The 27,718-nt window shown below is 40.3% G+C and overlaps 1 long non-coding RNA gene across 1 annotated transcript; it reads left to right on the top strand.

Moving 5' to 3' along the window:
• The first annotated feature begins 3,201 nt into the window (after positions 1-3,201).
• Positions 3,202-27,266, top strand: LOC119129337. The gene is made up of 4 exons (XR_005099170.1): positions 3,202-3,212; positions 14,087-14,092; positions 14,252-14,257; positions 27,009-27,266. It is a non-coding gene; the product is annotated as an uncharacterized LOC119129337 (long non-coding RNA).
• The last annotated feature ends 452 nt before the right edge of the window (positions 27,267-27,718 follow it).

Genomic DNA, 27,718 nt, shown 5'->3' on the forward strand with positions numbered 1-27,718 from the left:
CCGGTTTAGCGACTCTCATCATGGGCATCTCCAGGAAGAGAGTCCAACCTCAAGAGAACTTGAACCAGAGCCCAAACTATGTGTCAAGGTGAGCCTGATTGTCTATTTGGAACTTCTGAACCTTCTCCACCAGCTCACTTTCTTTCCCTACTAGACTTGTAATATTCCACGTCCATAGAGACATGACCTCTGCAGCCTGGCATCAGACAACCAAGGTACCTTGCCTTCCCTGACAGACAGCCGATTAAAAAAATGTCATTCAAGTCTAATCATGACTAACTTTTTTGAAAGTAAGTCATTTATATCGCTTACGCATTCATAAGTATATAAGTTTAATTGATTCATACTGTAATCATTTTCCTTTGCGAGCAAGCCAATGAAATTATCCCAAATCATAGCTTCCCAAGGCAAAAGTTCTAAGCTTTCCAAATTCACCCCGAAGTTGCCAAAAAAGCTCTGATGGTTGCCTGCAACCAGCCTTGTGTCAGTCAAACTGCCAGTAATGGACATTCACTTCAACACATTCAAAGAACAAGCACTCTGGCTTTGGCAAAAGCAGTGGCCACCTGGACTTATTTTTGAACAAGAGTGGATATGGTAGCTTGGAAAATCATCTTCTGAATAAATGGCTGGGTTCTGCATTGGTTTTCCCTTTCCAACATATCTACTGTGGGCCAAAATAAAATCATGGGTTAACAATTCATTCGTCTTAACAAAATGCATATCTATTTATCCACCCTGTGTGTAGATTAATCTTGTGTATATCATGGGCAGTGGGAGCCTATCCCAGCTAACACGATAGGAGGCAGGATAAGATGGACTCATCGCCTGTCAATCAAACAGACAATTAATCACACTCCCAATAACACCACATCTAGATCAGTGGTTCTTAACCTTTTTCCTTGTCCGCACCCCATTCAATTCACCAACCAGTTCTCGCACCCCTAACCCTAACCCTAAATAATTATTATAATAATAATTGGTTTACTTTACAGCTATAAGGCTTAATTAGCATTATCCCTAATGCCAATTAACACAATGACTTCTTGATTTCCAGAATTGTTCACTTTTTTCGGTTACCTGACCATTATCCCCGAAAAATTGTAAATTTCCCCCAGGGTATCCTCGCACCCCCTAGGAAGCATTCTCGCACGTGCGAGAACCCCCGGTTAAGAACCACTGCTCTAGATCTTGTGAGAAAACATGGAAAATCAATGGACCATTACATAAAGCTCATAAAATACCCTCAAAAGTTTCACTGACAAATAAATTATTCAAACAGTGCTGACAAAACATGTTAGCTCAAGATTGACAACATTCCACAGTCAATGTTAATCTAAAAAACTTTTTGCAATATAAAATACTCAACTTCATACTCAATTGTGGATGTTAAAGTTCCTTCAAAAAATCAGAATTCATAAAGTTAAGCATTGTGCTTTACAGCCCAGCAACTGTACTTCATCTCCAATGAAGGACAGCATTCTATTGTGATAACTGACATTCAAGTGGTGTCTTGTGCAACCCACACAAGCACGGGGGGGCATGCAAACTCCACACAGGAAGGCGGGAGCCGAAATCCAACCCACGACCTCTGCACTGTGAGGCGGATGTGCTAACCAGTCAGTCAACCAGTGTGCTGTCAGTAATAATAATAATCATAATAATAATAATAATAATAATTTACTATTTTTACTTTATGATTTTTTTTTTATTTCAAAACAATGTCATTAAAATAACGGAATCCCCTGCTAAAGTGTTCAAATGATCCAATGGATCCACTTTGGGCTGACAGAGATATCTATTGTAATCTTATTTTAATAATAATAATAATAAAATTAATAATAAATAAAAAGGCCCAGAGGTGATCATAACATTTAATTAAGTTAAACACACCTATCAGTTCCTCCCAAAAGTATCTCAAAAAAGTCAACAGGAACACAACAAAGAACAAATAAATACAATTAAAAAAGAAACAAGCATAAATTGGAGGAGGGCCCTTGCATCTCAAAGCCAATACACATACATACGTATAAGCATTCCCCCCCTCCACACACACACACCCACACACACACACACACACACAACCGCTTTCATGCCAAAAGGAGGAGGGTACTCATCACAGATGACATTGAATGACTAGGAATAAAACGGAGCTTGGCAGATGTAACAAGAGCAACAGTCAGCTCACAAGGTGAAGAACAGCCACTGAACTCAATAGTCTCCTCCAACAATTAGGGGAAAAAAAGGAAAGGACTGGAAAAAAGGTCGGCAGTCTCTTGCAACAATTGTCTTTGTTTGCCTGTTATTGTTGTTCCAGCAGACTAAGACCATCCACCTAAACCCTCCATAGACCAAGCAAGTCAACAAAACTGCTACTATGAGGTGTAGGTACGCCCATCAATACATCCAAGAGACATGGTCACTCCAGCGTGTCCTGTGTTATCTCAACTGGAGGGACCTGCGTGGAACGTCTTACCAGGGAGGCGTCCAGGAGGTATCCTAATCAGATACCCGGGCCACCTTATCTGGCTCCTCTCAACATGGAGGAGCAGTGGCTCGACTCTGAGTCTCTCACAGATGACTGAACCTTCTCACCCTACATCTAAGGGAGAGACCAGAGAGACCTGCGGAGGGAACTAATTCCGGCCGCTTGTATCCGAGAGCTTGTTCTTTCGGTCATGACCCAAAGCTTGTGACCACAGACGAGGGCAAGAATGTAGATCGACCAGCAAATCGAGAGCTTTGACTTTCAACTCAGCTCCTTCTTCACCACGATAGACCGGTACAGAGGCCGCATCACAGCAGACGCTGCACCGATCTCACGCCCTATTCTACCCTTACTCGTGAGCAAGACCCCAAGATACTTGAAATCCTTCATTTGGGGCAAGATCCCATCCCGGGAAGAACATTCCACCTTTTTCCGACTGAGGATCAGGGTCTCAGATATGGAGGTGCAACACAAAGGTCACTAAATCTGACTACTCTCAACGCCGCCAAACTTTAACATCAGTGATACAGGGAGTAAAGCGCTCTAATCAGTGGGTTCGATACCTCGTACTAGAGAAGCAGCCCTCACAATTTCACACAGATTCCTTTTTTAGAGCAACCCAGGAGGCTCTGATCGCAGTGGTCATGAAAGAGAGGTGCCAGCAGGATTTTCTTTTGAACCGCACCATGTCTCACTCAATCCTTCTCGAGGATCAGGTTGTGATGTCACAAAATTCGGACAGACGCATATGTGATTGTGTGGATCCTTTGAATTCATTCAGGTTGTCTTCGTAAAACTTGATGATGGTGGAAAGCAGCTCAAACCCAAATTGGAGGCATTGAGAAATGAACTAGAGTAGGTTTAGTTTTTTTTTTAAAGTCTGCAATGTTTGAAATATATTCTTAGGTGGCATGTCTAAAATAGTTTACAATTCACATTTGAATAGAATTCTGTGTACAGTGTACAATGTACATGTCTAATATTTTGTGCCAACTGTTCTGTGTGTCTTTCTCTGTCACACCAACCACCTGCATGTTCTCCCGCACCACATCCATAAACCTCCTCTTTGGCCTCCCTCTTTCTCCTCCTGCCTGGTGGCTCCATCCTCAGCACCTTTCTCCCAATTTACCCCGGGTCCCTCCTCAGCACGTCTAAAACATCTCAATCTCACCTCAGGTCATTTCATTTTCCTGCTAGAGTTTTGGCCTTCACCACTCTGTCTATAAAACGTTTCTTTGTTATGTTGTCTGATGTGGCACATCCTGATTCATGCTTATGAGTTGACCTTCACTTTCTTCGATCACGATGGCCATGTCCGCACTTGTCCTAAGTGAAGCTCCGCGCTATGAGCGCTCATTGCTGCTGTCGCACGGCGGTGCAGTTTTCCTTCATGCTTGGCAGTCATGTCACCCCTCTCGCTCTGCTGGCCGACAGATGCGCCCTAAATGCTAGACGTCGCCAATTCGGAACTGCGATGCTAATCCGCGCTGATCGCCACCAACTGTCCCGTGTGACCCGCTGATTAAGGCGTGTGTATTGACGGCGTACGCCGGTCATTCTTCACAATTTTGTCGGCTTTGAGACACCCAAGCTTGCCACCTGATTCCCGTTTGCCTGATCCGCTCTGTACCAATACGTCTGGCTGGTTGTCTGCCTTGACACACGCACGCCTACCACCTGATTCCCGTTTGCCTGATGTGCTGGCGTTCCAGTCTCCCTTTTCCCCTTTTCGCACCCTAAATAAACAGCCCGTGTTGCATATGGTTGTCCTGCCTTGTTCGTGACACCCTGGCTGTTGCGCACATTGCTCAGAGGCACGCCCCGCGCTATCAGTGTGTATTTAAACCCCATTCTCCCGTCACTTATAAATCCGCGAAGTAGCGCATTCATGAAAGGTGAAGCGCAAAGTGGCGAGGGATGTTTCTAATGATATTTATGTGTCATAAATAAGGAATCCACTTGAATCCATTTTAGAGCTCACATGCCCTTTCCTGACAGAGTTGTAGTCTCTGTAAAAAAGGGGTGTTACATAATGGGAGTAACACAAAGAGAAAGACAAAGTATGTGTAAGACAAAGGGAATGAGGTCGAAAGATATATTGCGGAGGCAAATCGAGAAGTGTAATGGCGAAGCTGTCTCTCTCAGCTCTGGGACCGGGTCATGTCAGTCTGATCTCATTATCCAGCACTTAGTCCTTGAACAAACAGCCAGTGGCCTCCTTACTTCCCTTCATCTCTCCATCTCTCCCTCACTTCATCCTTTCCTAACAACTAGCGCTGCTCATGTCCTAACAACTCGTTTGGCTCACTTACCGTCTAATGACTGCCACTCCTTATAGCATGCGTTTCAAATCCCATTTATCTCCACTATTGTAGGCTCACATTCAGACCGTTCTTTATCTAATGCCCTAAGAGAGCACAGTGGAGAGGGAGAGAAAGTGGAAGAGTGAGAGTAGACGAGTCGGTTAGCTAAAGGAAGACGCTGGGATGGCAGCAAGAGACCTTCGCTCTTTTATTCGTCACAGAGGTAATATCACTCCCAGGTGCATCAATCAATCTCGTATCCTCTAAATAGTTAATTTCCTTCCTCACTTTATTTAGTGCGAGATCATATGAACCAGGATGTATTTCTCTATTCTTTGCTTCCAAGTCATCCACTTTCACGTTTCTCCTTCACTCCGTTCCCTGTCCCCGTTTCCTCTCCGTCTTTGTCCTGAGCGTTAATGTGTTTGATGGAGGTCTTTCACCCGGCAAGCACCATTACAGTCATTTCCTCCTTAATGTGAATGAAGGCAATCCATTATTTATCTCAGACTTGCTCATTACTCCCGAGTCCATACCCACCTAAACTTTCAGACACTCATCCAAATGGTTTTATTCTTGCCACAGTAGTTCATATTGGTGTGCATCACATGGTGGTTGCATGTAATGGGGAAGTTTTTAATCAGAGATTGTGACTTGCTAAGAAGCTCACGACGTCAAATGAAAAGACCAGTTTCAGATTTCTCAGAATTTTTTTGTCTTTCATTTATAGAGTAGTCAAATATGCAAGTTATACTGTTATGGCTGTGAAAGATAAAAAATATTTGTTTAGAGTAATGTGTTCATTCCCAGTCATTTGGAGAGCTTTTAGCTTTGCATAGTGAGAGTTGTTTTTGTTTGTTTTTGTTTTTTAACCTTTATGTCTTGAAATACTAAATAACAATAACATTTTAACTGTCAGCCATTTTATCAGCTATTGTTTCACACCCCACTTTGGATTAGCATTGTAGTGCTCCCAAAATGTTGACAGTGTTCATGGTGTTGGTCAAAGTTGTTACCAAGTTTTATGAAGTCGGGCGCTTACAGCACAATTTCATGTAGAAACCAGTGTATTTTTGTTGCCTTTTTTGTTGGAATGCCCCATGAGCATTCTGACCTCCCCCCGAACTCCACAAGTTGTTCTGCCTCCTCTGAGTTAAGACCACTTTTTCACAACCTTTATTAAAGTCAAAGTCAAAAGTCAAAGTCTGCTTTATTGTCAATTTCCTCACATGCCAAGACACACAAAGAAATCGAAATTACGTTCCCACTATCCCACGGTGACAAGACATAGTACACAATATACATACAAGTAAACAACACAAAAAAAAAAACCCAAAAAAACCAAGAAGGCACAAACAATGAATAAATAAGAGTGATGAATAAATAATAAATAAACAAATAACATAATAGATAAGAGGAGCAAAAATGGAGCAAGTGTGCATACAGCAGACAGTCAGAATATAGCGCAAAAGTACAGGACGCTACGCAGAAGGGGGGACAGAGTTCAGGATCCTAACAGCCTGGAGTATGAAGCTGTTGGTGAGTCTGGTGGTGCGGGAGTGCAGGCTCCTGTACCTCTTCCCAGAGGGCAGAAGATCAAACAAAGAGTGAGCGGGGTGACTCACATCACTCACAATCGTGGTCGCCTTGCGGGTGAGATGGGAGGTGTAAATGTCCTTCAGGGAGGGGAGTGAAGCACCAATAATCTTACCAGCCGTGTTCACTATGCGCTGCAGGGCCTTCATGTTGTATTAAACCAAGGCATATTAGATTTGAAAAATGTCCTGGCACCCCACCAGATAAAAATGTCAACAAAAAGTGTGAATACTAACATAGGGATGACCTCATTTTAATTTACTCCCATATTAACCAACTGGACCTGTTAATTGATGAAGACAAAGATGATATAATCGGATAGAAGCATTTTGGAAAGTTGAGTCTATTTTAACTGACCACCCTCAAGCCTAACTATTTCCAAACCTGTTCCATTTCAAAATCAGTGAAAAATAAACTCTAAAGTTGGCCAAAAGATCGAAAAAAAACTTCAACAAAATGTAACAATCCAAGGAAATTCAAGAACAGATGAAAAAAAAATGTACTCAACATCTGTCAATCTGGAATGGGTTACAGAAATTACCTAAAAAGCAAGTGGCTACTCTTGCAGAATGTCACGAAGGAACTCAGAACATTATCAAGAGAATTGTAGGCCTCTCTCACCTATGTTTAAGTCAGTAAATTTTGGGACAATCTCAGTGAAACTGGATAATTTTGCAAAGACCACTAATCTTACACTGTAAAAAAATCATTTGTGTAAGACTTACAGCATCATAGCATGCATGCCTGAGCACCCTAACTCCGATTGGGAATCATTGGTTGACCCCTAAATATACCCCAAAATTATTATCCCTAAACAAGCTTATACAATTTAAAACTCATATGACATTTCCCACTTATCGTGCTAAGTCAACTCTCTTTATATTTACCTTTTTATATCTACCTTTTAGCTATGTTAAAATGCTGATTCCTTAGCCAAAATTTTCCTCCATTCACTCATCTTGGAGCATTCAAAATGATCACTGTAGGTACCGCATCTACTCGGGTGTTCAAATCCGTTAGGGGTTTTAACACTTGTTAACTTTTTTGATGACGTCACGGTATATGAATTGCTGGAAGGACAGTATAGTGACGTTTAAGATGTTTTGCAGAAATGGGATTGTAGTTCAAACAAGGACGATTTTTGTGAAGAAAACTTCTAAAGATGTCACACGCTCGTCACTCTTTGAACGCACCTCGAGTCTTCTGACAAACGTGTGTGAGTACATTATTCCAAATCCCACCACATAAGCATATCAGTGATGGCATGCCAAAAGGAATACTTGTCAACCACAAAGCTAGAAAAGAAATTATATTTATGACACATTTGTTGGTTGTTCAGTACAATATAAGTCCAAAACAAGTATTAAAAAGTGTACAACAGAAAAAAAAGAAAAGGGTATGACAATTGGAAAGTGAGTTGTTTGACACTATTGCAAGGTGACTTCACAACAACCTGCAACCTCCACTTCAGGAATTATTTCAAACTCTGCGCCTTCTAATTGTCATTAGTCAATTGTCAATGGTAAGGCTGAGTGTTTTATATATATATTTTTTATGAGCTTTATCAAAACAAAATATGTTAAACTGAGTTTTCCTGTAAGTACAGAAATACACATGCAGAGCAGTGTCTGGCATCAACTCATGCATGAATGTCAGATTAGGGGGCACACACATTGAGGGTTTTGTTGTTTTTGCAAAGGAGCACCTAAGCAAAGTAACATTCCAGCATTCAGTGTCAGATTCCATAATGTGGTCCATGCTGGCTGAGTTAAAAAAAAGTAACAGAGACATTTATTTCATTGATGCAATCTAAACTGCTGGGTTCTCGGAAGCAGAGTGACGTCTATCCTGAAGTAGCACTTAAACCTGGTTTGAACTGTTATAGAACCAACTGTGAACTGCACTGCAACAAGAAACTTGTCCTCACAACCATGCATCACAGATGAGTCACAATAACTTTGCTCTATGTATGTCTATAATGGGTGAGGTCCATTTATGGAGGAAGTTAATAGCCGTTTAGGATGTCAGCTTCACTCCAATATATTTTCAGATTTCCCGGAGTAGCTGCGATTATGGAGAGTAATTCCATGCCAAATAAAGCTGCTACATTACAAGACATATATCTATATTTGCAGACAGGAAAATCAATAACTTCAGTGATGGAAATAAGTCATCACGATAGGGCAGAATGGGTGCAGCCATGCATAATGATGGTGGTGATGGTGGTGGTGGGGGGGGATAACCGTTGCAATCATGCAAAAATGTCTATTAACTTTTTAAAAATGCTTTCAAAAGCTTTTAAGAATGTTCTTTTCTTTCATCATAAAGGAGAGCCCACGTGACATTCTTTGGAACAACACTATATAACCATTGTTACTTGCCACATTTTGGACAAGGATCCATCTCCTTACACTTACTATTATATCTACCATGTTCATGAACAACCCCCAACCCTTCACACCCTACACATCGCCCATCTCAATGCTTGCAAAGATGCAGCCACACCTGATCCTCCCACTGTTACTTGTACGTGACATGTGCAGTAGCAGAGTTCCACAAAGCATTGTACCAACACATGCACGCAAGAACAAGCACACACGTACACACACGCGCGCGCACACACACACGTGCGCACACACATACACACACATACACAATCTGTCCTGTCAGGACAGCCTCAGTCACAGTCTCTACCCCTGTCTGGTGCTGAGGTGCACGCACACAGCAAATTAATCCCTATGCACATAGTGCTCGTGTCAAAAGTAGTTTTATGCTGGGTAGATATTTTGGTGACATTTGAGAAAGACAGACACACTTTTGAAAGCCATAATAGTCAGAAATAACATACCGGGTGGGAATAATGGAGAGCGGCAGGCATAATCAATGGAGAGATTTAAGGAAGAAGAAAAAGAGGATAAAACATGCAGGCTAATGAAGGGTAAACGAAAGGACACAAATAAAGAAGCTAATGAGACAGATGCATCAACCTACTATGACCTTTCCCTCTTTATCTAATCATGCATGCCTTAATGTTTTTTTTTAAATACACTACTGCCTAACATAATAGTTTTGCTGTTGTTCAAGGCCCTGACACACACACGCACACATGCACACGCACGCACACACACACACACACACATGCACGTTCATACGCACACACACACGCGTACACACACACACGCATGCACGTTCATACCCACAAACATACACAAGCACACTACTGGAAAACAATTACAACTGGAAAGTAAAACCATTTGCTCTTGACCTTCAGAATAAAAGCATGCACTTTTTGGCCCAAATTTAGTTTGAGTGTGACTGCTAAAAAACACTATTTAGCCAAATAAAGTGTGGTAAAACTGATACTATACTGGAGTGCTTTTTAATTTCAAGGTATGCCTTTTGTCTGGTTTTTATGATGTTGCCTGAACTTGCCTGCATTGCAGAGATGAGTGGGCGACTTGTTATTGCCTTAACAGTTATTTAAGCGTACGCGTGTGTGTGTGTGTGTGTGTGTGTGTGCGTGCGTGCGTGTGCGTGTATGTGCATGTGTGTATATATATCTATCTATATATCTCTATATATATATATATATACGTATATATATATATATATATATATATATATATATATATATATATATATATATAAATATATATATATATATATAGAGATATATATAATGTATGTATATATAATGTATATATAATTTTTATTTTTTTATTATTTATTGCCGTTCAAAAGTTTGGGGTCACTTGGAAATGTCCCATCCATCCATTTTCCGCTTGTCCCCCACACAGTTCAGAGGGTGCGGGTACGATTCCACCTCCAGGCCTCCCTGTGTGCAGTTTGCATGTTCTCCCCATACCTGCATGGGTTTAGTCCAGGCAGTCCGGTTTCCTCCCACATCCCAAAAACATGCATGGTAGGCTGATTGAGCTCTCCAAATTTGGCGTAGGTGTGAGTGCGAGTGCGGATGGTTGTTCGTTTATGTGTGCTCTGCGATTCGCGGGCAACCGGTTCATGGTGTCCCCTGCCTACTGCCCAATGGCTGCTGGGATAGGCTCCAGCACGCCCGCAACCCCCGTGGGGACAAACAGTATAGAAAATGGATGGATTGATGGATGGATCCTCTTCCCCTACGCAGCCATTGGTATCTATGGTAAATAAATCATCACAAGTCTGCCAATCTATTAGACTCAGTCATCCACAAAGCCTAAGAGTACAATGCTGCCTTAAGATACAAATGTAACTTGTACTAAATTTAACAACATATAGCATTACTTGCTTTGAGGCTTAAAGCGTTGATCATTGTGCATTCCTAAAACTTCCAGATCCAAAGTGACAAACTGGTGATCGCCAACCAGCCTCACATAGTGGTGGTGGATAAACATCAGAGGACAGTTGTGATATCGGTAGAAAAAGGAACACAAGAAGCTGGAGAAATATCAAAGGCCGAAGGAAGATTTACAGAAAATGTAGCAACATGACCTATTTCAAACACATACTATGAGTTTTCCCTTTCATATGGGCCAGACAACAGACCAGCACATTCACGGACAAATCCTGTGCCATTTACTTCATTAAGTGTGATACAAGAGTTATGGCCAAAAAAACCACTCGTGGCTGCTTCACCATGAAAATGCACAGCTCATAAAGACCGTACCTAACTGTTCCTGGTAGAGAAGAACACTGCAGTGCTGCAGTAAGCTTCCTATATTTACCCACTCTCCCTTTCCCAAACTCAAAGGAGATTATCAAAAAGACCTGCTTCAAAAATGTGGAACAACATCAAAATGGCAGTGATGACGAAACTGCAGAGAATCTTGAAAGAATCTTTCAAGGAGTGCATGAAGGCTTGTAAACTGTGTTCGACACCAGTGAGACTACTTTTAAGGAAAAATATGTCGTTTAGAGTTTAGATTTGATACACATCTTTTGTAACTCAGGTCCACAATTTATTATTTTGTTACATACCACACACTTTTAGAAAAAAAAATACAAAATACCAATTGACTCAATCAAGGTACAGAATGTGTCTGACAGTGTGTACTTTTATAATGCTCACATGCTGTTGCTTTCACTGCATTCTGCGTCAACAATCAATAAACAAACATTCAAAGAACTACACAGAAAAAAAGAAAATTCTACAATAGGTCATTGTTTTGATTTTTTCAGAACATTTCTCAGAAGTATTTCTTAATTATTCAGTACCAAAAAAATCTGTCTATCTGTCTCTATCTGACTAGCTGTCTATCCGTCTATCCCTCTATTCGTCTATCCCTCTATCTGTCTATTTGTCTGTCCATCTATTCGTGTATCCGTCTAACCATCTATCAAGACCTAAACATTGTGTGTCAACAAACTGGAATTTAAAGAGTAAAGAAAATCAATAAAACACTTTAAATTATTTTAAGTAAAGGAATCTTTATGCAAATATTTGTTTTCTTGTATACAAAATAAAAAAAAATGTTCACAGTAATTTATAAAGCCAACAATGACGAGGAAGGAAGGGAGAAAAAATTTGACTCACAGGTATTTAGTGTTGAGCTAAACGGATGGAGTAATACCAAGAGAAGGATGTATATGACTGTCCCCGGAGATGCACTGGCCTTAATTATGCTGGTGTGGCTCATCAGTCTCGATGCTGGCCTATGCGCTGTGTTTCATTTGGCCTTGTAGAGAAGAATTATACATTACGGCAGTGTTAGTCCGCAGAATTAGTCTGACAGATTAATGGCAGAACATTGACAGAACACATTGGCATCCCACAGGGACATGACTACCCAGGGATCCCTGCTCTGACCAATATAAAATTGATGTAGTGAGAAGCACAGCGAAACGAGAACGAGGAGAAAGATGTCCTCTCAGCTCCATTTTCACAGCTACTGGAAGAAATGTACCTATTAAACTATACTTGCCTAAAATTATTTGAGCCCCAAAGGTTGCAATAAGGCTAAAACTAAAGAAAAAAATATAAACACAGAGAAAAAAGAAAGAATTGGGAAAGGAGGAAATAGAGATAATGAGAAAAGATGGGGTAATGTAAAAGGGTGAAGAGAAGGGTTGAAGAGAGGCAAGCAAGTCATGCAGGGACTTGCTAATTGGAACAACAGCAGCAGTGCTCTATTCCTATGTGACTAATCCTATGCCAGAAAGTATTGTTGGTGACATCCCACAATAAGTGTAGTTCTTCCTAGCTACAGATGTTAAGGATTCTGTCAAAAACCCAGGAGAGGTAGCACTTCATGACTTTATCATGGCCCTGTGGAATATGTACTTGACAGAAAAGGAAAATGCTCAAAAATTGGAACAAACAAAGTGTATATCAGTGAGATGGTTCGGTTTTTCGTCTCAAAAACTTTCATTGAAATAATGAAGCCTGAATATTTCCATATATTCACCATATATTGACAGCCTTATTCCGAAACATTTTTTTCATCCCATAATTAACACAAACATATTTCATTTATTTGTGAGCACATTAATAATAATAAAAATTAAAATATACATATACCGTATTGGCCCGAATATAAGACGACCCTGATTATAAGACAACCCCCTCTTTTTCAAGACTCAAGTTTGAAATATTTTTTATATAGAAAATAATTACAGTACATCTGAAAAAAATGATTATAACAATATATTCGAGGGAAAAAGCATTATTTTACCTCATTCAAATCATGCAAAAACTGTCTATCACATCTTAATATCCGAACATTTAAATATGTAAACTAAAGTGCAATCACATTTGTAAACGAAAGGCTTCTGGTTTTTGAAATGTAAATAAACCAATCTACTGTGATAAAACAACACAATTGCAATAACTGCATTAACCATCAAAGTGAAGTCTAACTGTAACTGTAGTCTTGAAACAAATCTGAATAAGGATTTTTTTCTTTTTCTTCTTCTTTGTGCTACCGCTATTTTTATTTTTATTCTTCGTGACAGGGGTTCGCTTTGGAAATGAGCGGAGAGGGGTGGTGCTGCCACCTGTTGGTAATAGGAGAAATTCCAGTTTGAATTTTAATGTTTTTTTTTTATTCAGTTTGACAGTGCAGGCGGGCCATAAATAATACATTATAAGACCGAAGCTGCGGGCCATATGAAATCTGACTGGGGGCCGGATTTGGTCCGCGGGCCGGACTTTGGACATGCTGGAATAACTGATTTGACTGCCGGAGATGTGTCATGTTGTTGTTTCAATGTATGCGCCCATGTTGTTTAAATTGAAATAATTGGATACCACAGCCCGTCAAATGAGTCCTTTCAAGGGAATCGGATTGACCCACTTAGTTTTCCACAAGCCCATGGAAATGTTCTATCCCACTTGTGTGTATCCTATCTATGATACAATATGATTCCACTGAGTAGCAAACATCATTCTCTTAGATCGATTCCCTGCTTTCAGATTGTTTTCATATCAGTATGGACGCAAAATGCAAAAAGCTTGCAATGAAAGGGTAACTTAATCTCATACAAGACATTATCTCTGCATTTCCCTGCCAGCCATACCTGTCCTCTTGACAAAGGCTAGTTTTCCATCAGGTGTCAATGGTGTTGATGTGAGGGAGCTCTGATCTAAGTAAGTATTAATGAAGATGGAGATACAGGAGGATGGGAGGGGAGGGAGTTATGTCTGATCAGTTAGCGCTGTGAGGCCCTCTGGGGTGAAGGAAGCCTGCGTCTCTGTGTTTTAGAGGATTTGGTTATCTATTATGTATGGAGGATTAGGCTCTTTCGCGTTGCACTGGTGAGGATATCAGATCCTTGATAGCCCCGACTGCCAGACTCCACACTTGTTTTGCAGATTTAAGGCTGCACACATTTACTCACCCTGCTCCCAAAGTCCTGTTTAACCTTGAAGACAGAGGTCCTGCTAACAATCAGTGGGAACACTGCTTGTGGTCTCTGATGCATAACTCTTGGCTCAGGTTGCCATGGACAGTGCAGGGCTATGCACAGAGCTACAAACACACAAACAGCTATTATGCTGTGCAACCATGAAACATGTAGATACAGTATTTCACCTAATTTAATACACCTAATCCCCAATCACACCTAACACCTCATTACACTAACTAGTCACATTACACAGGGAGGAAAAATGCCTAATTGGTCCCAATTTTGGCTTAATTTTGAGATTTTCAGTTGGGGTGTACTCACTTTTGTTGGCAGCATTTTACACATTAATTGTTGTATTTTGAGTTACTTTGAAGTCATAATAAATTTACTTTGCTATCCAAGCTCTACAGTGACTACTTAACATTGGATCAAAGTGTCATTTCTTCAGTTTTGTCCCATGACAAGATATAATTAAAACATTGCAGAAGTGAGAGGGGTGGACTCACTTTTGTGAGATACTGTACGTATTTAGCAAAACACTTGCACTTATACATATGCATTCACATTGGCATCGTAAGATGCATCTACTAATCAAAAGCTCACAATTGGCATGTTTCAACTGCATACAAATATTAATAAAAGATATGGTGCCCTGTCTGGCTATGCTCCTGTAACCTCTTACAATTGAAAGGCAAGGCTCATGAGATATGAAAGAGAAAAGCCAGACGAAGAACGAGAGAAGAGGGAAAAAAGGAAAGTGAATAGAAAAAGAGAAAGCAGCAGTGTAAAAAGCCTTTGTGATGTCATACTGAATATGTCTCAGATGAGAAGGCCTATAATCCATCAAGATCTGTTTTCTTATTAAATTTTGCAGGAAAATCTCTCCTCACAAAATATGGCTCACTGTCCCATTTGATATAATGCATAAATATATATGAGAACAGAAGCTAAGTGAAAGACAAAATAAGCTTTATGGAATTACATATTTAAACACACTAAAGGGGACATGGGAGTTGGACTACGACTGTCAGTTGATACCGGTGACAAGTTAATAGGTTGTTGCGAAGGATGCATGCCGTTTCCCTTGCCTGTTCCAAACTACAGTGATCCTCCGCAATACCTGAGGTAAATAGCTGCTCTGTAGAGATTGTCTGGTAGTAGTCATGGCAACTTTCTTTCACTTTGAACAATATCATCAATAAGGATTTAAAAGGCACATTAATCCACAAGGATTGTATTTTAAAATAAAATGCCGGATTACAGTTAAATTAAGATATTATAAAATGTCCTTGTTCTGCTGGCGACTGCATGACTACCTGACTCATACAACTCAATTGAGTGCCCAAATGGTACATTTGAATAATAGGAGTTTGCGAAAAGAATGTTGTTCAAAAGTGCCGTTAGTTTATTCGGTGTGCATCAAGAACTGAATGCCGGTGTAGGTGCTCCAAACGGGGAAACGCTGCGGCAGTGCGGCAGGCAGTTGAGATGGAAAAACGTTACGGCTATGAATGGGTTTATGAATGGGTGAATGTGAGGCTTTATAAAACACTTTGAAACCGTGGTGTCAATAAAAGCACTATATAAATGCACTCTATTTGCCAGTTACCATTTACTATTCTTACGCTGTAAAACAAATACAGCATGATTCGCTGACACACAAAAAAATCTGCAAAACAGGGAGGCTGCAAAAGATGCAGCGAGGAAACACTGTATAATGAAAAACAAGAAACGTTGAATGATGGAATGATTATCCTCAATTATTAAAATATATATATTTGAAAACTCTGATACTATTACAATCAGCAACCACTGGGTTGGTTCATAGATCATTGTTCTCGTACAGAAAAGAGTTAACTGCTGAGCTCTGTCTCTCTTTAATTAACTTTGGTGCAAAGCCAAAATAACAGCACCAACTGAAGTACCTAACCAGTCCCCCAAAAGGTTTCTAAGTGGATTCTCGCTGACGACTACATGGAGACTGTTGAACAAGTCCACTGTGCAGTCTTAAAGATGTATATATATATTATGTTTTTATGTACCAATTAATTCCACACTTGTCTGAATTAAAAAGGAGTAAGAGAGCATTTTGTTTTATTGTTCTTTTAATATAAAGTTCTTCACTCTTAACTATTACTTCCATGTTTGCATTACATCTAATTGCTAGCAGGTATAAATATTAAAAGCACAAAGGATATTTGAATACGTTCTGATTTTGTATATGACGATCAGGGGAAATTCTGTCATTTGCTCAAACAAACAAATCTACAGTCCACCGTCAAACATTTAACCACAAAAAACTACCCGACTAAAACCTATCATAAAAGTGCTAAATGAATCAAATAAACATGAACATTGAAGTTACAATAGCTTAGTCCAATCTACCCACAGTCTTTTGCAGTGTCTCTGTATTTCCAGTAATCGTCTCTGTATTTCCAGTAATTGTCCTAATCTAAATGAATCAAATAAACATGAACATTGAAGTTACAATAGCTTAGTCCAATCTACCCACAGTCTTTTGCAGTTTCTCTGTATTTCCAGTAATCGTCTCTGTATTTCCAGTAATTGTCCTAATCTAATTTTAGATTATCTCGTCAATTTCACATGACAATTATTAAAAACTAGCATTACACTGTATATATATATGAACAATGTTATCGTAAAATTGAGTTTTAAATTATAAAGCCAAGTGGCTTCTTTACACGTGCGTATTGTAGAACTTTAGTGTAGTGTGGACTTGCATCTGCGTAGGTCATGTATTATTTTATTTATTTGTCTCACTGGAAGTTTATCTTTCTCTGAATACAGAGAATGCATTTTCTAATGAGCAGTCTCTACAATATATTTCTGCATATTATATTTAGGTTTGATAACAGCAAATGGTAAAAAAAGAAACTATGAGGAAAAAAACTGTGTATAAGGCAATTGCCATCACAGCTACTTTCTAATGAGGTTGTAGTTTCCATGGTGACAAGGCTTATGAGACTTGAGTGAAGAGACTGTGCCCTGTGCTAAAATTTGTGTGTGCGTGCGTGTGCGCATGCATGTCCTTTGGCATGCTTGAAGGCTATGAATAAGACTGAGGCAACTGGGCTAAGATTTCACCAGTAGCCTTCAGTCCAGATCAATGCCCTTTTTCCAAGGCTGAGCAATCTTGGCCATCTCCCTAAACCCAATGTGGATCTGATACACCATGGGAGGGGACTTGTCCAATTACAGTTCCTTGCCTGACCTTTAATTCTGGGACTATATCTTCTCTGGCCTGGCTTTCTAACTGTGCTCATCTGTGTGGGCAAGCCGACCATGGCAACTCTGACAACACTGTATACCAGACTTCTAAAAATTGAGTAATTAGAAATTTTAATTGAATTCTACTTAATTTCTTCAAAAAATATTATATAGATTTGTCAGATACTCACACATACACAATATCTGATCGATGACAGGGGTGCACAGCAAACACAAGAGGCCTCCCGCCAGTTATGCACAATGAAGCATGGGATTACTTTAGGGCATAGGGAGCAGATCAGGGTATCAGGGTCTTGCTCAGTGTCAGGTGTTTGGAGTATGTTGGAGGTCGGTGGTCATGAACTTATTGTCATTGTTGCCTTTGCCTGGTGTATGGGGGGGGGGGGGGGGGGGTCCTCTGGCTCTCCTGGGGGTCACTCACTTTCTCCGCAAGATAAGTTCTGAATAACTCAGGGGTGTCCAAACCTTTTGCAAGGAGGGCCAGATTTGATAAAGGGAATGGGCCCGGGGCCAATTGTTTTTTCGGACATTTTTTAACTACAAAAATTTCATGCAAACACACACACTGACAAATTTCATTGCCACAATTGTCTTTATTTTCAAATGACAAAATAACCGAATATAAGTCACTCAGGCAGATGTGAACAACTCTAAAAACACAAATTCTGCCTTTCATTCATATCTGAAGAATCAGATAACATTGAACAAACTGTATGAAATACCTTACATTTACATGAGTTTAAAATTATTTTTGCGTCATGAACATTTTAAACGGGAGTTATAAGTAATGCAAACTTGTCTGTTATTATTAAAACTTAAAACAAGTGAATTTTGCTCTTGTCAATTATACTATCTTTCAGAAAGTAATAGTTTGAGTCACGTCTACGGTTCATAACATCAACAGTATTAACTTGGCCACTTTGTAGCTTGCTTTAGTAATATTTACTTGTGACTCACAGCCCCGCTTGAAGAATCGCTGTTGTGATGCCAGTTCAGCTTGGAGCTGCTTCACTTTATCACTGCGGTCACTCCCTGTTAGCATCTTTCGTCTGATAGTGTCTCTTTAGGTTGAAATCCTTAAACAAGGCAACCGTCTATTTACAAATTAGACAAACACAATTGCCTTGATTTCCAGTGAAGTATTGTAATTCCCATTTCTCTTGAAAGCGACGGCCCTCAATGTCAACTTTCCTCGTTTTCTTTGCAGTCGACATGGCAGAAATGAGCGGAGAGGGGTGGTGCTGCCACCTTTTGGTAATAAGAGAAATTACATTTTCAAGCTTCATGATTTTTTTTATTCAGTTTGACAGTGCAGGCGGGCCATAAATAATACATTATAAGACCGAAGCTACGGGCCGTATGAAATCTGACCGGGGGCCGGATTTGGCCCGCGGGCCAGACTTTGGACATAACTGATCTAAGTGAAGACACCTGAGTTAATTAAGTGGGCGTGTTCAAGAAAAAGCCCTACTGCACACAGCAGTAGTAGTTGTAGTGAGTTGTGTGTCAACAGAGCTGATAATCGTCCTCGTCGTTCTATATTTTATTGTGATCCATTGAGTTCGGTGCAATTGCAAGGGTTTCACACAAGAACTTGCTGCCAGGTGACTACTTTGCCTACATAAGTACTGAAAATGTGCAAAACAGTGAGAATCATTTTGTGGTGAATTGTTGAGATATAGCATTAAACCCTTTTTACCCATTTCAAAAGTCCACATTTTATGGGCATATGCACTTTAGCTTTATGGCAAGAGTCGCCCAACCCCCAATTAGATGGACTGAGCGCCTTAATTCCATCTGGCTGTCCGCTGCAATTGTGAGTTACATAATACGTAAATATAACTTGGCCCCTTTCTATCACTACAGCATGTAATTAGCAAGAAAGCGATTCTAAAAATGCATCTTCCATGAAATTCATGAATGTGAAAATGAAGGTTCATGAATATGATGTTCAAAAGAACAAATATTAAAATTCAGTCAATGTGAATAAAGTTGATGAACATGACATCCCGAGTTTTCATACTTTAAATGATTCCTATATGTGAGAGTGCAAGCCACCTGCAGCATGCTTGTATAAGTGCATGGTAATATGCAACACGTGGGAATCTAGTCCTTGTTTTTGATTTGCAACACTTGACCATCAGACATGTTATTGGCCTTGTTTGACGATTGGAGTCGTCCATCTAATAAGCAAGAAACGGTGAGCAAAGGAGCTGTAGAAGATTAAACCAAACGGAAACCACCACTACAAGCCAAAACATAACTGATCATCCAAATCAAGCTGAACTATGCATCTCAGTGCAGTCAGATTTATTCAAGGTCTGTGATCATCTGTTGGCTGACACAGACAAGATAGAATAGCGAGAGCGACGGGTTCGGGTGCAACAATCTGGTGATTTATGAAGTAGTGTATTCACTGGGAAAAAACTAGGCCTAGATGAGAAAGTATAGAAGGTCCGTTCTGAAAAGCTGCAGCTAAAGCAGTAAATTGAGATCGACGGGCCCATTGTACAAGTGAGAAAGACAACGCCCCATCATTGTTACATTTCTGAGGAACATAGACATATCTGGAATTCTTTAACACTGCTGTCCTCAAACCAGCGTACCTGCAGTGACTTCTGAGGGTACTTGAGATTTTAAAATAAATTTAAAAAGCAGCATTAATGCAAAAAAAACCACCTTGGTCACTGCAGTTGCCATTTGTCAGTTGTCAAGAATGACAATGATCCTCAGTGAAGCACAATCACAAATGTCTCACTAAAATATCTCAAGAAATGCAAAAAGATTAACTTACAGTGCAACAATGCAATGGTTAATGTATTTTTTTAATAAGCATTTCTGTTTTTATTTTGAAATTACGTTAATTAATTGTGAGTATTTTCGGAGGCAGTGAATTTTGCACTGTCGTCAGGGTTTGTTCAAAGCAAATGTGCGCCTGTACTCTCGTCGCGGGGGCTTTTTGAACAACGTTGTGTGTGCCTGTGTCTGTGTGGGCATAAAAAATAACACGAAAAACTGACTCAGGCTCAAGAGAGTAATAGCATAGGATGTTTTATTGAAAGTAACGGATAGAGGACTGTATTAATTGATCACACTACATAATCTCCCTGAATCAATATTTGGTATCACAATTTTTAGTTTGATGGAATGGGAGACGGTAAAGGCTGTTGGGTACAGATTAAACATAATGTAGGAAGAAGGTAGAAGAATTCTAAATCATTTTTCACAAAGTAAAAGAACCTGTACAAAAATGAAAAAAAAAAACAGTAGCAATGACAATGGCATGACAATAAATGCAGACAAAAATAACCAAATTAATCAATCACGGGACTAGCAAGACATAAAATCGGGGTCGTTAAGATGGATGACTGATTGCTCATCAGTTTATTTGTATGTTAGATTACATTGGATCATTTAATCCAAGTTTTTATGATGGGCAGGTATTCTCCAAAGATTATCCTGTGACATCCATAATGTATGGACATAATAATAATAGGCGTACCACAACAAATTCCATTTTGGGAAAAGGCTGTCAGACTGGACTAGCCAAACTTTGTTTCAGGTCTTTATGAGATTAGATTATGCAGATGTTTGTCCACCACTGTTAAATTGACACGAGAAGCCCCTGAAACGGTAGAATGATGATTATACATATTCCAAAAATTCATAAATCACTGCTGTAGACATCACTAAAGAAGCTGTGGAACGAAGTACTTTATTGTGAGTTAGAGGCTCCATGCCGGTGTAGAGAGATTAAGGACACGAGAATAAGAATGATAAAGTAGAAATGCATTCCAGTGGGGTTGGTTGTCTGTAGTTATTTTGAGTCTCATTAGGCAGAAAATAAGATACTTATTCAAACTCCTCTAACAAGGCTGAGCTGTTGGTTTTGTATGTACGATTACTGTGAAAATATGTCACGAGAGTAACAAATTTAAACTTTGCATTAATAGGGGCAATATTGTACTCTATTTGAATTTAAAATGGTATGCAAGTATTGTTTTTAAATCGCTTGGTATTTTATAGTAAAAAAATGAGTACAGTACACAGGGCCCTTGAGATACTAGTTACATTTTTCACCTGCCATGCTTGAAACTCAACACATTCTTATCAAGGAATGGTTCCCCATTGGAATGAATGGAAATGACATTCATCCATCCTGCCCATCACCCCCACAAAAAAATGATAAATGAAATGTGTTAAGAATATTCGAGGTGATACAAACATACAATAATGACTGATTATTCAAATGTAAAAATTAAACATTTTTCACATATTTTGCTTCAATCCATTGGACGTTGTGGTGCTCCTTCCGTTCACCTTGGCCATCTGATATAATGCAGACAATGAGACACAAAGTGTTTCACAAGTGACTTTTTTTTTTTTTTTTTTTACAAAAGATAAAGAATATATTAAAGAATTATGAGTCCTATTCTATTGTCCATCTACAAGTATTGCACCGCTGTTTGTGTTCACATGTCAGTTTCTTAAACTTTGAACAAATGACATTTAGGAATAGACAGTGGAGCAATGCTTTAAGCCTTAAAGCAACCAATGCTTTTGTTGTTACATTTACAAGTTACATTTGTATCTTAAGGCAGCATTGTAACCTTAGGCTTTGTGGATGCCTGAGTCTAATAGAATGGCAGACTTGTGATGATTCTATTTACCATGAATAACAATGGCTGTATAGGGGAAGAGGATAGTTAAGTACAATAAAAATTGACAATGACGGCACGTTGGAGCACTGGTTCGCCTCACTAATCAGAGTTCCTGCTCGTTGGCTGTTCCCCATACTGATCTCCGTTACTGACCTTGCCTGACCCGTTTACGTTTGATCCTGACCTTTCCCTGGCCTAACCTCGATTGCCTGACCTGACCACGATTGATGCTGACCGCCGCCTACCTGTCTGCACACCTACCCGCCTGCTCACTTACCTGCCTGCCCACTTGCCCACAATCCCATCACCTGCCCTACCTGATCCGACGATGCCTGTTCCCTGCCCCGTTGGTCTGCTGCCTACCAGCTTGCCTGTTCACCTGCCTACCTGTCTACTCACCTACATGCCTGCCCATCTGCCCCCAATCCCGTCACCTGCATCCCTGCCTACCTGCTGCCACGCCCGGACTCTTCTATCTTCCAGTTCCCTTTGCCTTGTCTAAATAAACTGTGCTGCACCTGGTTGCTCAGTCCTGTTTGTTACATCTCCCTGTGCTTGTATGGGTTTCCTCCAGGTACTCCAGTTTCTTCCCACATCCAAATAGCATGAATAGTTTTTTTTTTTTTTAAATGTCTCACTCACACATACACACATTCACATCGTCATATGCAGGAATGAAACACACAAGACAGGCAACGAGACAGGCAAGTGCACCCCTCCACCAGCCGACACAGGCAAGTGCATATCTCCACCATCAGCGACATCGGGCGTCACTTGGAGCTTGGAGCGCGCGGCTTTGTCTGACCATATGACACTAATGGCCAATGGGAACATATTGAGCTGTGTCCTTGCAGCTGATTGGCTTAGCAGTTCTAACTACAATTTAGCTCAGCCTACCGCACTGTCTGTGTCAACAGAACAGACTTGCGCTTCATCACGTTTTTTTTTACTTCGAGACTTTAGTGAAAATGTTTACAAAAGTGTATAAGTAGTTAGTTAGTAAATAAGAATTTCTCTGAAAGTCAGCTTGCCTTTAAAATGTTCACAAAAGTGTTTACTAAATAGTTAGTAAACAAGAATGTTTCTTGACTTTAAAATGTTTGCAAAAGTGTTTAAAAATGCAAAAAAAAAGTGTTTAATAAACAATAAAGTGTTTAAAACTACAATAAAGGTTAATAAAAGTCTTGTGTGGATATAGTGTAACAATATAATTTACTCTTTTATTTTCTTATTTATTTAAATGAATCGGAATATTTCTAAAAGTCAATTTGACTTTAAAATGTTTACAAAAGTGTTTAAAAAATTAAAAGTACATAAAATTGTTTAAAAATGAAATAAAAGTTAATAAAATCCTTGTGTAATGTACGTTCTCTACTTCGCGGATTTTCACCTATCGCGGGTGGGCGTGGAACCAATTAACCGTGATAAACCAAAAAAAGTTTGCTCGGAAGGAATTGAAAAAAATAAATAAAATCACTCACCATTTGGTGGCGGGCGAGCGGGCGGCGTCTTCGTGCCAGCCGGCCGGCGTCTTCTCGCCGAATTCCTAGTCCAGCGTTAAGAAAGTGGCACCATGTTGGTGGCGTTGTCCAAAAATAGTCATTTTCAGCGAGCAGTGTTGTGTATTCTTCGAAAGACAAATGTGGCGACGAAGCCGATTGAGCCGAAGACAAGATGGCCGACCACATGAGGTGCTGAGCTGTACGGTATGCCAGGAAACCTCCCAATTATGCCATCGCATCTAATTTGACCAATGATCAGAATTTAAATCAAACTGGATTCGCCTGTTGATGAGTCGTTAGAGGACTTGGAAGCCTACATCGACGCATTTTATTGTAAATGCGCCTAACAACAAACCCGAGGCCATGAATACCCGAGCCAAGTCGAACCCAAGCGAAAAGGAAATCTCAGTGAGTCTATAACAGGGGTGGGCAAACATTTTGACTCGCGGGTCGAACTGGGTTCTAAATTTGGACCGGAGGGCCGAACCAGGAGCAGATGGACGTAGTGTTTGTGTGAAGTAATATAAGCGACCTGTAAAGGTCATTGCATAAAAGATTTTGGCCTTTAGTAGGTAGTAAAGCATGGATATTCCAAACAGGTTTTTTGAAAACAAATGCATTTATTAACAGCATTAAAAAAAAAAAAAAAATTCACTAAAAAACTGCTATCAGTGATTCTCATAAAATACAACACTGTTATTATGAATAACAGTCTCCATCACTTCAGTGCCTGCAGGTCAGATCAATGAAAGATGTTTATCTTATGAGATCACATCAAACGGCAAACATTCTGACCAAATATATCATCTTGAAGAATCGGTGAAAGCATACATCCAAATAAAGTAATCAAAACGGCAACACGGTGAGGGGTATCTGAACATCAGAGCAGAGTTTTAACTCACAAACACCCGGTATCAGAGGTGAGGAAACGGGAAACACTTCCTTAAAGTAAGCCTTAAGAACTTTACAGGTTAAGATTAGTCGCAAACAGGTGGTGCATCAATGTCCTTGAGCATCCTGCATTGTTTGAAAATGAGAATGGTCGCTAGTTTCAATCCCTGCTATGTGTACAAATCATATTCAAAATGCATTTTTTTTACAACCAACTTGAGAGCCTCCCCTTCATTTTCAGTGGGAACAGTGTTGTTGGTCTCCCTTTTTTGCTAGTGCGTCATAGTCTGGAGTAAAATTTGTCGTGGCAATTCTTAGGAGAGATCCGAGGTGTTGGTCCGTTTACCTCGATCTGTGACAGGTTGATGTTGATGTGGCTGAACGTCATGTCGCGTACGTCGAGCCAAATTGGCCACTCTTTTTTAAACACTCGGCACTGTGTCCACCTTGCTTTTCCTTGGGCGACTCATTTTAATAGAAGGATTCCAGGGGAAGGTTTGTGGGTGGCTTTAGCGTAAAACTGTATCTGAAAGCTCAGCGCGCGAATTACAAGAATGCTGTCATCACAGCCCACGCTCTAAATTCGGGACTGATACAAATAGAGCGCGAGTGCGCCATGTCCGTACTACTGAGTACGTACACGCACTTGTGAGTGTGCACCGAACTTTCTGACACGGCTTCCGGTAGTAAATGCGCAGGCGAGCGGTTCCCCATCTACTGGGGAAACGCAGTCATTGCATGCAAAATGACCAAAAAAAATGTTTAATAATACAATTTATTCAGGGTTGGCGGGCCGGATTAAACGGTCCCGTGGGCCGGATGTGGCCCGCGGGCCGTAGTTTGCCTATCTCTGGTCTATAACATCTATAAAACTACAACTCAAGAAGCTTGATCTACTCGAGCAACTGACTACTGATGTAAAAGAACTGAAGCACTCTGTGGAGTTTAACAACTCACTCATCGAGGTGCTAAAGGCTGACAATGCGTCACTTCGGACTGAAGTAAACCACCTCAAACATTTGACAGCCGAACTACAAAGAGACAAAGTCAACATGGCGAACATTCTTGATATGCAGTGCCGAAGTATGAGGGATAACATCATTATACACGGACTTACAGAAACAAAAGATGAAACTCACCGGAGATCAGAAGAACTTGTCAAAACATTTCTTGTCAACGAATTGAAAATGAAGCCTGAGGACGTCGGAGCTGATCGCTTCTCCAGAGTACATCGCCTCGGGAGGATCAGAACCGACCAACAGAGGAGGCCTCTTCCCATTGTGGCTAAAGTCGTTGACTCAAAGATGAAGTCTGCCGTCATGTCGAGGGGCAGAGAGCTAAAAGGCTCTAACTACTCCATCAGCGATCAGTTCCCTCCGGAGATCAGGAATAGACGGAGGCTGCTTCACCCGATCATGGCCGAGGCAAGGAAAGCCAAAAAGACCGCTCGACTGTTCATTGACAAACTTTACATCGACGGCAAACTGTACAGGAACCCCCGAACAACTTATTGGCTGAGTGGAGGAGATGGAGACATTAATTCTCAACTCCAAGAAGAACTGTCTGCCAACTCGGAACATGCCGCCTCCCCACAACTGTAAACACAGGCGCGTGATGATGACGTCATCGAAAAAACAGCGTCCCTGTCGTCATGACAACCACTGAATCTGGAGACGGTGAATGGCTTATTTCTCTCTTTCTCCCCCCATCTCACCACTCGCCCCCCTCTTTTTCTCTTTTCCTCTCTCATACATTTATTTTCTCATTTTGGCTTGGGAACTGGCCTGAATACTACTGACTGGGTAGGACGAGGCAATTGTCTGTTCGTCTGCTCTGTGACAATACAGCGGGTAATGTCTACAGAGTGTTCTTGTGTGTTTGAGTGTGTGGGTGTATGTGTGTACGTCTGTCAGGCCAGCTTTGGTATGGGTGACCGAATGTGTATGTCCATGGTCTTAAGTGTGTGTCTTTGTTGCTGGATCTCAGTAAATCTCACTCGTTACCCTGTGCATGGCACTTAATGAAATGGACAGTGAAGGAGACGAGGTGATAAATTGCATTGACCATCATCGAAATATAAGTTGTAATCAGTATATTCCCGAGCAATTAAAACAGTTAACAAATATAAATAACTGCTCTTTTTTGCATTTAAACATCAGGAGCTTGAATAAACATCATGATGATCTAGTTACTCTACTTACAAACACAGGCTGCAGCTTTGACGTAATTGGCTGCAGTGAAACTTGGCTGAATGACAGGTCATACACTGACATCTTAAATCTTAATGGCTATAAGTTGTTGACTAAGAACAGATGTGGCAGACCTGGCGGTGGCGTGTGCCTATATATTTCCTCCACATACAACGTGAGGATTTGTGATGACATTGTCATAGCAGACAACCACAGTGACTCCAACCCATCTAAAAAAGCTGGAGATACTTCAGAAAAAGGTCATACGTGCCATAACATGGTCTGAGTTTAACGCCCCCACTAAAACAATCTTCCACCAACACAATCTTCTGAGGCTTGTTGAACATAACTATTTCCAGAATGCTTGCGTCATGTATCAGACTGTCCATAAACGAAACCATAAACTCTGTCAACTCATCCCAATCTGTACTCCCAGCCACACCCACACCACCAGGAATAGCAATCTAATCATTGGGAGAAAACGGAAACTAAAATCTACAAGCTTTAGCATTGTGTGCAGAGGGCCACAGATTTGGAATGAGCTTGATGAAACACTAAAAATGTTGCAATCCATATCCATCTTCAAGGCAAATCTAAAAAATCAACTCCTATCAATGTATGTTTAATGTGCTGATTATTAATCGCATGAACACATGTGTCCTGTTGTTAATTTATTAATTGCAAATGTACTTTACATCAAATCCAGTGTAACCAGAATACTGAGACTATCTATTACTTGTCGTATGTTTATTGTGTGTTGTACCTTATTGTGTGTTTATTGTTATTGTCTATTATATATCTGTATGTTGTCTATAATGTAAGGATATCTGGCCAATATCTGATACTTATGGGAAACCAGGCCCCCTATTAAAAGCTTCAAGATTCAAGAGTTTTTTATTCGCCATGTTTGAGCGTGCCAAACAAGGAATTTGACTTCGGTAAATCACACTAAATAGCTTGCTTGGGGTGACCTTTCACGCATCCGTAATACTGTTTG

Source organism: Syngnathus acus, chromosome 10 (genome assembly GCF_901709675.1).
Source record: "Syngnathus acus chromosome 10, fSynAcu1.2, whole genome shotgun sequence".
Lineage (NCBI taxonomy): Eukaryota > Metazoa > Chordata > Actinopteri > Syngnathiformes > Syngnathidae > Syngnathus > Syngnathus acus.